Source organism: Olea europaea, chromosome 21, assembly GCF_002742605.1.
Source record: "Olea europaea var. sylvestris chromosome 21, O_europaea_v1, whole genome shotgun sequence".
In the NCBI taxonomy this organism is placed as follows: Eukaryota; Viridiplantae; Streptophyta; class Magnoliopsida; order Lamiales; family Oleaceae; genus Olea; species Olea europaea.
This window is the reverse complement of record NC_036257.1, coordinates 4,334,579-4,347,848: the sequence shown is the minus strand read 5'-3', so window position 1 is coordinate 4,347,848 and position 13,270 is coordinate 4,334,579.

Sequence of the window (13,270 nt, the reverse complement as noted above, 5' to 3'; positions counted from 1 at the left end):
AGATATAACCTTGCTTGCCTATGATTTCTCTGAAAGGGTATAGGCCATTATCATGGCCTTCAATTTCCCCCTTTTATTTTATTTATTTATTTATTTATTTATAATTCATCCATCCAAGATTTTGAACAACAAGATTTCAACATACAGAACCAAGAATAAATGTAATGGTCCGATAATGTGGAAATGGGGCCCGAGATGTGAAACCTTAACTTTCTAGGTCCTGTCCCGTGTTGTTGGGTCACATTTTTGTCAGACCACCGCTTTTCAAATTCATGATGCTTCCTCTCCATTTACAAATCCTTTATTTACAACGCAATGGGTAATTTGATATTCCTTCTCTTTTAAAAAAGTAACTTGAATTATAATGATATAGACATGGATCCCATGAAAGTTCAAAGTAGTGGGAGTTAAAAATCCAAATCACAATTCAACTTTGTACAATATTTTTATTGACTATCAAATTTTAAAAAAACATGTGAATGATCAACAAACTCATTAAAAAAATTAGATTGATGTGTCATCAACTAATAATATCACATTTGACTCGCCGTTTGTCACCTCGCGAGTCAGTGAATTTTTCTAATGGTGAGTTATTGAGTGATGGATGGGATAATGATTTGATAAGTTCAGCGACCATATATTATGCAAAGTTTAATGGCTATTCGATTTCGACATAGAATTGGACAATTGGACATTGAACTATAATTAAGAAACATAAATAAGTTAAATTACTATTTATTATATTGTTTAACTTGGTGTACAGTCCAATCTTGTCTAATAACAAATTTTTAATAGGTAATCAATTAAAAGTGAAAACCCAACTAGGAATAATGATTGAATGGCATAACTTGAAAAGAAATGGTGGAAAATTTGTAGTTGATTTCTTTGTGGTTGGTGCATAGATACATCATTATCTCCCACTAATGGCGGTGGTGTGCTAATTTTAAGTACTATGCAGATTGCAAAAGTGGAACAATATAGTGGAAACCCAACTCCCATTTTGAGTGTCATCATTATGCCTTAACTTTACAAGCAATTCCTATTACACCAACGTTAATAAACAAGAACCCAATATGAAATGTCTCATGAGATTGCATCTTTTTTCTCTCTCACACACATTCACGCACTTGTGGGTGTGTCTTAGAGAGAGATTCTTGCCAAAAAAAAAGTTGGGTGGAAACGCATTAGAACTTGCACTACTTGAAAACTTACTTTATTTTTGTGGAAGTGGAAAGAATAGGATGCAAAGATATGCTAAACTGGACCAACAAATTACACAAATGATGGATGGAGTTGGGGATATGGTGATCATGATCGACTCACTTTTTCTTTTTTCTTAAGTAGCATTTAGAATTTCTTTATGACTTTTGTAGCCGCAAAGTGTTTCGATAATTACATCCACTTAATTTGGTTTTAAACCCTGTTAATTTCACCCGACAAAAGTTAGTAGTGATGTTTGACTTGGATCAAGAAGATTTATGTTTAAAAGAAGATGATTTCCTTAGGTAGGGCACAATATTATTTAGCAATTGAAAGTGTTGGATGTTAAATCAAGGGATAATTAAGATCATAAATGTAGTTGGGGTGGACGTGGATTGAGTTGGATCGATTATGATCCAGCTCAAAATCAAAACTGACGCAAGTTATCGTCCAAACCGACGACCGAAAGGGATATTTATTTATGGGAAAAATTCATATCTAAGAGCTTAACTATGATTCATTTCAAAACTAAGAAATAAAATTTAAAATTTTATTTATGAAATAATTAATTAAAAAAAAAAAAATATATATATATATAATTCGATCACAATATTGAATTAATTAGTTACAAATTATTTATTGATCACAAATAAAAAAATTTATACGTCAAATTATTTCTCAATTATAAATCAAAAGTTTTATAGGCTACAAACTCAAAACTTTTATAGGTCACAAGTCATTTATTGGCTACAACTTAATAAATTATGAGTCATAATCACAATTTTTAGGTCACATATTACTCCGTCAGAGAAGTGTGAGGTAAACGATGTTGTGGCACTTAGATCAATGGTGATTTGAAAGTGGTGGAATTATTACTTGAAAGTGATGGTCTCCGGTGTGAGGAAGAGGGTAGAGAGACGACAATCTAAAAGTGGTGGTCTCCAACAATGGCGGTGATCCTTTGTGTGTGAGAAGGGTAGAGAGTGATGACGATCTGTAGAGGGAAGAGAAGGGAGATTGAAGAAGAGAGAGAAGATGATTTAGGTTTTGGATGGGGTTGGATTAGGTGAAGTAGGGTATATTAATTAATTTAATTTTATAATATTATTATTAAATTAAAACGTAGATTTATGATTTTTTTATAAACAAACTTTAAAGTTAGAAATTAATAAATCTGATTTCTCGTGTAATTTTCACTTTATTTATTTAGGCTGGTTCTATTTAGTTATGTTGGTTTGGGCTTGGGCCCAAAATTGTGAATTTTTTTGCTATAGGTTTGAGCTTGGATCCATTTTCAAGCATTATTTTTTTTGGGCCTGCGTATAATCATTTATGAGGAAATTAGACCGAGTACGACCCAAAAGCAATAAAATTGAATAATACACTTAGTTCATATTTTTTCATTAATCCTATGAATTAAAAGAAATTAATTCGCTAAAAAAAGCCCAAACTTGGTGAAAAGAAATCATTTTATCGAAATAACAAAATATTAACTCTCAATTGAAGAAAAGGGCCATTCCATCGAAAATCACCACCGATTAACAGTGCCACTATCTTTAGAGATTCGAACCATGGATGCAGAAAAGGTCGTCGCTATTTTGATCTTGTTTAGGTTTTTATGGAATTTTCGTTCTTCATACGTGTGTTGGGTGTAATATAGATTGTCATAGTAAATCCTAATTTCGATAGGTAAAAATAGCCTTGGCAGCCATTTTTATGGTTTTGGAGTTTTATTTCATGCAGCTATGCTAATTCACTTTTTTTCACCTTTATTTAAAATCATGTTGTGTTGCCATTACTGAATTCTTGTGTCTAAATTCCACCTCCAATTGATGAGATGAGCAAAGCCGGTGTCATTCCTTTGTGGAGTTTCTTGTGAAAGTGTGATTCACTTATAAAACACGACTCTTCGAGGGCTGGATTCGAAATTTGTTGAATTACCATCTACGTGGCATGCACTAATTGGTTGGTGCCGGTTCACTTGGATTGGGCTTTCTTGTGAATCATTTAAATTATGATTTAGCCAACGGCTGAGATTAGATCATATGGCCTATCTCCAATTTACAGTTTTTTGACTCTCTGGTTTTGTCAACCTGTAGTTTTCTCTCTCCAAAAAATACTCTTCATTCGTTCTATGATTTCAAGCCCTTTGGTGATCGGTCTTCGTGATAGTTAGCCCTTCTATTTTGTATTGCAGATCTGAAATAGTGGTTGTGATATGCGATGTTGTATAGTGGTTAAGGTTTTGGTTTTTCCTCTTTTATGTGGGTTATAGTTTTCTGATCTCGTAAAGGTATTTGATGTTTCCTTAGCCATAATCACAGTCCAATTTTAGTTCTCTGCATGACACACTCTCTGGAAGGCTAATTGGTGCACTAGTGGATTGGGTTGGTAGTTGGGCCCGGTTCGCCATGAAAGTGCAAACCGCAAGTGTATGGGTCGGGTTCAAGTAATAAAGTTGACTTTTTGAGTCCGAATCGATCCATCGAAGAGTGTTTCTTCCAATTACACAATAATTGATTCAAATTAACGATAGAAACATACACAATTAAAATATTTGAAGTTAGAAGTGAAAAGAAGATAGTTATAGACTTTAATTAAACTAACAATTGTGAAAGTGACAAGATTTTAGATTCTAAATATGTTGGAATTTACGATATTGCTTAACCGTTGTTTCATTAATATCTCAATAAACTGGAAATGTAAATCACTAAGTTATAATGTTAGACTTGATTTTTCAATTTTAGTTTGTTACCTCTCTCGAGCGAAAATAACTCTATTTGATTAGTTTTACCAACTATATCTCTATGTTGATAACAACACAACCAACCGCATTAAATCGTAGTGAAGATAACTCGATGAATCAGCTAGGGTTAGAAAACAACTTGGAGCATTAATTATTTTGGTTTAGAAAGCACAACAATCTTTCAATAATTGCACTAACTACCTAACCCAATCATCTATTGGCCAAATAAATGATGGAAATGTAAACACAATAAAAAATGCACAATAATAACGACAATTTTAGCATCAAATGGTAAATATATTGATATTAATGAAACTTTGGTCAAGTTAAATCATCCTAACTTAAACACTCAACCAATTACACAATAGAAATAGAACAAAGAAATGTAGACGAAATCCATTACAAAATGAGGGATATAATGAAAAGATACAAGATAATAGAAGAAATTAGTTCCTTGGATGTAGTTTTGAAGAAATGAAGGGTTGAAAATTTGAATCTTCCTTTGAAATCCCAAATCTTGCTTTGTTTCCTCATTCTTTCCCACTTTTTTCTCTCTCAAGCCTACGGTTTTAAGATGATGAAGAATGATCCTTGAAAAAGGATTCAATATGCATTTTAAAAAGGTCCCGAAAATCCGTTCAATTAATTGCAAAATAGTCCAGCCCTTTTAAAAAAAATAGCAAAACAAGTGCTTGGATTGGCAGCTAGGATGCCTAGGTGTCGCTACAGTGGCGGTTGCAACATGGCGCCTAGGCGTTGCTTTACTTCTTTTTTTTTTGCAACTTTGGTCCTCTGGATAATTGCGTGTCCAGCCCCTTAAACTATTTCTTGTCCATTTTAGTCCTCAAGTTTAACTTTACTTTCAATCACGCCCTCCAAAATTGCAACCCTACCTTGGGTCCCTAAACTTCTGACACTTGTACACTTTGGTCTCCAAAAGTTTTTTTTTTTTGGCACTTTTGATCCTCTTTTCCTTCCTTTAAGTTTCTTCTCCTCCAGTTTGGGATTTTGTCGTACAAAAGTCATAATTACACAGTTTTAAATAGGAATTCACTTAATTTCATCAATAATTACCTTGTTAAAGTACCTAGTGAGTGTGTAAAAACACACTTATCAAACACCCCCCCAAACTTAAGGTCTTGCTCGTCTTGAGCGAGATTAACTCAAAACACAATCATGCAATATATGCTAATAACAGCAATGTTAGATAAGTCGCCCAGGTTTTCATGAGTGTAAAGTTGTGTAATCAATTCACACATACTTTTGAATAATGCTACCAAAAATAATGTAAGCTTGTCCAATGTTTGATCGGTGTATGTGTGTACATAGTCACTTTTAATTATCATCTACGTTAGAAAACAATTATCAAGACGATTTTTTTTCCGAATTAGCTCCAACCCGATCCTTTGTGATCAAATATTTCCTTTCCTACTCGTGAAATTCACACCACAATATAGCAATTTTCTTTCTTTTCCCTAGTATAAAATCAACGATTGTATTTATTTCACTCTTTTCTTTTCTTGCTTGAATTTGGTTGGGTCTAACCTATGATGTCAACTCTAGTTATGTGATGATTCTTCACTAATTAGTGCTTTCACATTCAATTTTATACTAAGTAGTTCAAACACTAGTAATCTAAGCCCAAATATCAAATATAATTGCATCAAATCAATATCTTTTCCATTTTTTTTAATCAAATTTCATGTTTTACCTCACTCCCTTTAGCTTTCTTTTCGACAATTGTAGCGAGCTTTAGTTCAACAGCTCCCTTGTTGTTTGGACCAAAGGCTACTGGTTTTTGAGATACCTCGATGGACTTAACAACTCGAGTTAAAAGGCAACAAAGTGAGGTCTAAAATTCAAAACGTGCAATCTCATTCTTTTAAGCACAATAAACAAAATGGGATTTAGATTTCTAGCATATGGTCATTACGTAACTTATACTTAGCAAAAGACACTCCACACAATATTTTTTTTAACAAGCATGGAATCAACACACTTCTAGATAATATCCTTCATTGGTTCGCCTACTCTCAAACTTAAATTATAAAATGGTAGAGTGATAGAGAATAGGATATAAGTTTATGTGTAACTCACAACTTAGTTCTTCCAATTCAAAATTTTTTCCATCAATTAACCATTTCCACAACTAGACAATAATCCGTCATGACAATTATGCTCAAAGCAATATAAGGTCTCACATGGACAAGCAAATTTTCAAGATTGAGATAAATTGAACGGTTGGGCATAACTTATGAATTAATAACAAATTTAAACATCACATCAAATCATCAAAAGCTGACAAGGCTATCTAACACATCAATACCAAGACCAATATCTCATCAACATCCCCAAACTCAAATTACACATTATCCTCAATGTATACAAGAATAATATGAAGTAAGAAAAGATGGTTGATGACACTTCCCTGATTGAATGTTCGTTGAAGGATTCTTGCGATGAATTTTTGGCTCATGACCTTGTATACATTGTACCCCAAATTTGTTGAGATCCATTGGCAACTAGGGCTTAAAAAATTTTGATCTACAAAAGAATAGTATTAAGTTAAAAATGCAATAACAAAAGTATTAATCACAAATAACTATCAAAAGGGTATAATGGTAAGAGAATCAGGTTACCTCTGAACAATCGCTTTTTTTAAATCTCTAGCATGACTATAGGTCTTGATCACTCTGGGTTGGCAAGAAGACTGGATGACTTCTCTTTCAAAAGAACGTCTCCAAAGTATGGTTTTAATCGCTGCCCATTAACCTTGAAATTTCCCTTTTCCTCACGATAAAGTTCAACCACTCTATGTGGAAAGATTTTTGCGACGGTGAATGAACCCAACCATCTTGAGCAGAGCTTTCCAGGGGAGCAATCGGTGTTTAGAATTGCAGAGAAGAACTTGTTGCCCAACAAAGGACTTCCGCTTCACAATGTGTTTGTCATGTCATTTCTTTTCTTTGTAAATTCGATCATTCTCAAAAGAATCAAGGCGAAGTTCATTAATTTCATTCAATTGAAGCAAACTTCTCTCACCAACCATTTTGACATCAAAATTCAAAACTTTCACTGCCCTCGATGCTTGAGTTTGACTGGGAAATGACAATGTTTTCCAAATTGAAGATGGTAAAGAAACATACCAATAGGGTTTTTGAAAGCAGTGCGATAAGCCCATAATGCATCATTTAATTTCGTGGACCAATCTTTTCTTGAAGCGTTCACCGTTAACTCAAGAATCTTCTTCAACTCTCTATTCAAAATCTCAACTTGTCCCCTAGTTTGAGGATGATATGGGGTGGCCACACGATGTTTTACTCCATACTTGGTCAATAGTGAGTTGAAGAGGCGATTACGAAATGTTTACATCCATCACTAATCATAGCTCGGGGGTGGTATAGCGAGATAAAATATTTTTCTTTAAAAAATTTACTAACACTCAAGCATCATTAGTGGGTAAAGCCACTGAGGCAAAACTTTCTTTTGTTTACGATTCAATGTGTTGAATAAGAGAAAGTAGAAGGGAAATCAGCAAAACAAAAACATAGCTGGCAAAATGAGACTTTCGAAAATCGAAATCTAGTAGTTCGCCAACCTCTCTAACTAACATACGATAGAATTTCACTTCACGGCAGAAAGACAGAATTCAGACTGTAGGGAAGAATTTGTGTGTTATCAACCAAGGAGTGCCTGGTAGGATGTCGTGGGTGCCTACCACACACAATTGACATCCACCAAAATGTATTGATTTGAGAAGAATGAAGGAAAAAGGCATAAAAAAAATAATCTACACATCAACAATCTCCACATCCAATAAAGAATTCAAAGGCATTTCATTTCGGTTGGAGATATTATCGTTATGTTGGTATCTATCACACTTGGAGACAAGATTGTGAGCATTCTTGAATACTGTGGCCAATAGAAATTGGATTGAAGTAATTTTGATTCGATTTTCACAGCACCAAAGTGACCATCGTAGGGAGAGAAATGACATTGCTGAAGTATTTGCTCCATTTCATCTTCCAGCACACACCGCCTAGTGATTTGATCCGGTCCTTGTTGAATAACAAAGGATTTTCCTAAAAATAATGCTTAGTCTCAATGAAGAACTTTTTTCTCTATTGGTGAGAAAGACCTGAAGGAGTGATGTCACTACCGAAAAAATTCACATGATCTGCATACCATGGTGTATAAGTGGCTTGTAAAAGATGTATGATTTGCAAGAGTTGCTCATCGGGGAACACCTCATTTTGTCTATCATCTACCACTTCCTCGGCTTGCTCAAGCTTAGACAAATGATCAACAAGAACATTTTTAGTCCCCTTCTTATCACAAATTTCCAAGTTAAACTCTTGTAGAAGAAGAAGCAATTTAATAAACCGAGGCTTGGCATCTTTATTTTCTAACAAATACTTCAGGTCTGAGTGGTCTATGAAAACAATCACTTTCAATCCAATGAAGTAAGATCGAAATTTATCAAACGTGAATAGCACCACAAGCATCCTCTTTTTCATTAGTAGCATAGTTTAATTGAGCATCAATTAAGGTCCGACTAGCACAGTAGATGACATGCAAGATTTTATCTCTCATTTGTCCCCAAAATCACTCCAACGGCATAATCACTTGTGTCCCATATAGGCTCCAAAGGAAGATTCCAATCTGGGGCTACAATAATAGGAGCCGTGATGAGTTTCTCTTTAAGAGTGTTGAAATCATGGAGACACTCTTGAGCATGGAGACATTCTTGAGAGAAATTAATTAGAGTGTTCTTCTCAATTAAGGAGCAAAGTGGCTTTGTAATCCCTGAAAAGTCCTTGATAAACCTCCTATAAAATCTGACATGTCCTAAGACGCTTTATATACCTTATATCGAGATTGGTGGAGGTGATTTCTTAATCACTTGGATTTTGGCCTTGTTGACCTCAATCCTTTTCTGTGAAATTCAGTGGCCAAGTACTATGACTTCTTAAACCATGAAGTGGCATTTTTCCCAATTAAGCACTAAATTTGTTTTTTTCACGTATTTTTAATACGATATGAAAGTTCCTCAACATTCATCAAATGAAGCCCCAAAAATCGAGTAATCATCTATGAACCTCAATACATTTCTTCACAAAATCGAAGAAGATAACCATCATGCACCTTTGGAAAGTGGTGGGTGCATTGCAAAAACTGAAGGGCATCGTTCTATATGTAAATGTACCATATGGGTAAGTGAAAGTAGTTTTCTCCTGATCTTCCGGGGCTATTGGAATTTGATTATATTTTGAACACTCATCCAAAAAGCTATAATGAGAATACCTTGCCAATCTTTCAACCATTTGATCAATGAAAGGAAAAAGAAAGTGACACTTTTAGTAGTGTTGTTAACTTTGCAGTAATCAATTCATAATCTCCAACTGGTCACAGTTCTAGTAGGTATATATTCATTATCCTCATTTTCCAATATTGTGACACCTTTTTCTTTGGTACTACTTAAATAGTGCTCACCCTTGCATTATTTGAAGTCGGATAAATAATGCCCACATTAAGCCACTTTACCACCTTGGCTCTCACCACTTCTTTTATATTCGAACTCAACCACCTTTGATGCTCAACTAATGGTTTAAAATAATTCTCCATAAGGATTTTGTACATGCATAGTGAAAGGCTAATTCTTCGAATATCTGTAGTAGTCCAACCGTTGGTCTCGTTGGTTCCTTCAACACCCAAAGTAACTTCTTTTCTCAACTCAATTAAGGAATTGGAAATGATAATCGGAAGTGTAGATGAATCTCCCAAATAGGCATACCTCAAATGAGATGGAAGAGGCATTAATTCAAGTGTAGGTGCTTATTGAAAAGATGGTAGTGGTGGTGAAGAGTTCTATTTAGATACTTGAAGTATGGTGCCTTCTTACAAGAGCAAGAAGATGTAGCCTCCAAATAATGTCCTTTGTGCTCAACATCAGGATTCCTATTCTTGGTACTCAAATAATGTGCCAGACTTGTTTCTAGAGGATACTTAGAAAGCCCATAACGAGAAATGGCTACTACATGATCAACAACATCCACTCAAAGGTATGAATCAGATTTCGATGGATACTTAATGGCTTTCAAGATATTGAATGTAACTTGTTCACCTAGGACCCTTAAGATGAGCTGTCCCTTTTGCACGAAATCAAAGCCCCGACCAGTAGCGAGAAATGATCATCCTAAGATAATAGGGATATCATGTCCTCCATGTTAAGAATAATAAAGTCGGTCGAGAAGTTGAACTTGTCGACTTTAACTAGGACATCCTCAATGAAACCTCTTGGATAGTTGATAGATCTATCGACTAATTGAAAGGACACAGTGGTTGCTGTGGCCTCTAACAAGCCCAATTTCCTAAAAATCGACAAAGGCATCAAATTAATACTAACACCACGATCACATAAGCTCTACTGAAATTTAAATCACCAATAGTGCATGTAATAGTAAAACTTACAAGATCTTTGATTTATGGAGGCAATTTGTTTTGTAAAGTAGAACTGCACTTTTCTGTTAGCATCACCATCTCATGGTCTTCAAGTTTTCTTTTGTTTGAAAGAATGCTTTTCATGAATTTTGCATAACTAGACATTTGAGCTAAAGCATCGGCAAATGAAATGTTTATATGTAGCTTCTTGAACATCTCCAAAAATTTACCAAATTGGGCATCCAATTTATGCTTTTGGAGCTTTTATGGGAAGGGAATAGGAGGCACATAGGCCTTGAAGGTGTTGGAGCCTTTGATATTGATGGCTCCAGTTCATCATCCTTAATTGCTTCATCATTTGCATTCGTTTCTTCCACAACTTTCTTCTTCTTAAATGATTTTAGTAATTAAAGTAAATAATGGTTTATACATTTCTATTTTCCATTTCTATAGGAAAATAATTTTTGACTATTAGTACGAGCTTTGATAGACATATCTCTATTGACAATGTTGAAACACGACACACTTAAATCAACCGATATTTACCCAACACAATCAATTCTCATGTTACCCTTAAGTCAATATCCAAGAAACTCACCACAAACAATGTTTAATAAAACAAGTGAATCTCTAATTTGACCGCATAGCCTGTAAGAATCACCTCATTCCGAGAAGAGAAAGTTATGATAAAAATACTGACGACTACTTAGTTGTCACTAGCTACTCGCTCGAGCGATAGTTGTATCGGGCCAAACCCTAGGCCGCGATTTGAAGAGTTTTACGTGGCTTATGATACCTATTTGCCCCCAACTATAAATACAGAAGTCATGGATGATTTTTTAGAGGTTACTACATTGTGCCATCATTGAGAAACATTTTCATATTGTCTTTGAGAGATCCAATAACACAATTCAACTGGTGGAATCAATTATTCGTTATTGAGATCCGACAACTTAATTTTGGAAAATCATGACATCTTTGTAATCCGAAACACCTGGCTTCCTTAATTCATTGAGGAATAGACTCTCTCATTGGGAGATTGAGAGAGGTGGATTGAAGCGTAGTTACAAGCACAAGAATATGCAGTTCTTGTTGTTCTACTGGAAGAGACATTCATCATAAGACCAGAAGGCTGTAGGAGATAGCTGATTGGACTGTAAGAGGTAGATCAAGAAGTCTAGCAGGAGGCTAGAGGTATCTACGGTAGAAGGAGGTAGATCAGGAGGTCTAGTAGGCTAGAGGTATCTACGACTGTAGATTGTGAGACTGTAACAGTGGGTCTTGGTGGGTACAAGATTTGGAATTATTGTGTATTCTCTGAACTACGTATAGTGAAGGCAACTGACTTAGTCCCGGAGTTTTCCCATGTTGGGTTTCTCCTTCAACAAATTGTGTGTTCTTTATTGCTTTCTATTTTGCAAACTGCAGTATTCAAACATAGGGTAAATTTGATTGTATGCTTAGTTATCTAGAAACTAATTAAAAGTGACGAGTTGCTCTAATTAGAATAATATTCCACACATAAGGTCAAAGTAGTTAATTGTTTAATTGTCTATAACGTAAACTTGGTAATAATAAAATTTAAATTGATATTGTAGCTAGCTAGCCGATCTTCAAAGTGTTACTAGATCATTCTAGGCATCTTGCAAGTGGCATTAGAGCCTAAACACTTATCCTGACCTTATATTGTCTAGATGAGTACCCCATTAAGTGTGCCGCCCTATTTTGATGGGAATAACTATGCATACTGGAAAGCGAGGATGAGGGCATTTTTGAAATCTATGGATGAGAGGATCTGGTTGAATGTAGTTAACGGTTGGTCTATCTCGAGTACCACAGTTAATAATGTCGTCATCCCACCCCCATAAAAAATTGTATAAGGTTGAATTGGAAAGATGTAATTAGAATAGTAAAGCCCTTCATGCCCTCTTTATGGCAATTTTTCCTGAGGAGTTTAAAAGAGTGTCCATGTGTGAGATAGCAAAAGAAATTAGGGATATTTTAGAAACTACACATGAGGAAACACAGGTGATTAAGAATTAAAAATTGCAGATGCTGGCTATTAGGCTTGAAGAGATCAGGATGAGAGATGATGAGACCTTTGCTGTATTCTATGCAAGCCTAAATGACATTGTGAATTCATTTTTCAACATAGGTGAGTCTCGAGCCTAAGATAGTGAGAAAAATCCTTAGATCCTTACTCGAGTATTTTAGGCCTAAAGTCACGACAATTGAGAAAAATAAGGACAGACACTATCAAGATCAAAGTGCTAGTTGGATCCATCTTGACCTATGAGCTGACGGTAGGCAACCCAGCTACGGAAAAGTCCTTAGCCTTGAAATCTGTGAGAAATAAACTGACTGAATCTTCTTATTTAGATTCTCCCAATGATGAGGAGTTGGTCTACCTAGCTAAGAAATTTTGTAAAATATTCAGGAATAAAAAGAGGTTGCAAGAGAAATCGAGAGGTGGCCCGAATGAATTTAGGGGAAGATTCAAATATGTGAGGTACCATAACTGTCAAGGTATAGGTCATGTTAAGAATGAATGCTCTAGTGCTAAGAGATTTAAAGAGAAGGCTATGAATACTGCTCTCACTGATGACGAGTCTAGCTCGGACAATCAGAGTGAGAAATCTACTCGTGAGGAAAGTCTAATAGGAGGCTAGAGGTATCTATGTTAGCAAGAGGCTGCAAAAGGTAGATCAGGAGGTTTAGGAGGCTAGAGTTATCTATGGCAGTAGATCGTAAGACTGTCACAGCGGGTCTTGGTGGGTATAAGATTTGGAATTGCTATGTATTCTTTATTGATCAAGAGAATATAACAGCTGTGTGTTCTTTATCGCTTTCCGTTTTACAAATTGTGATATTCAAACATAGGGT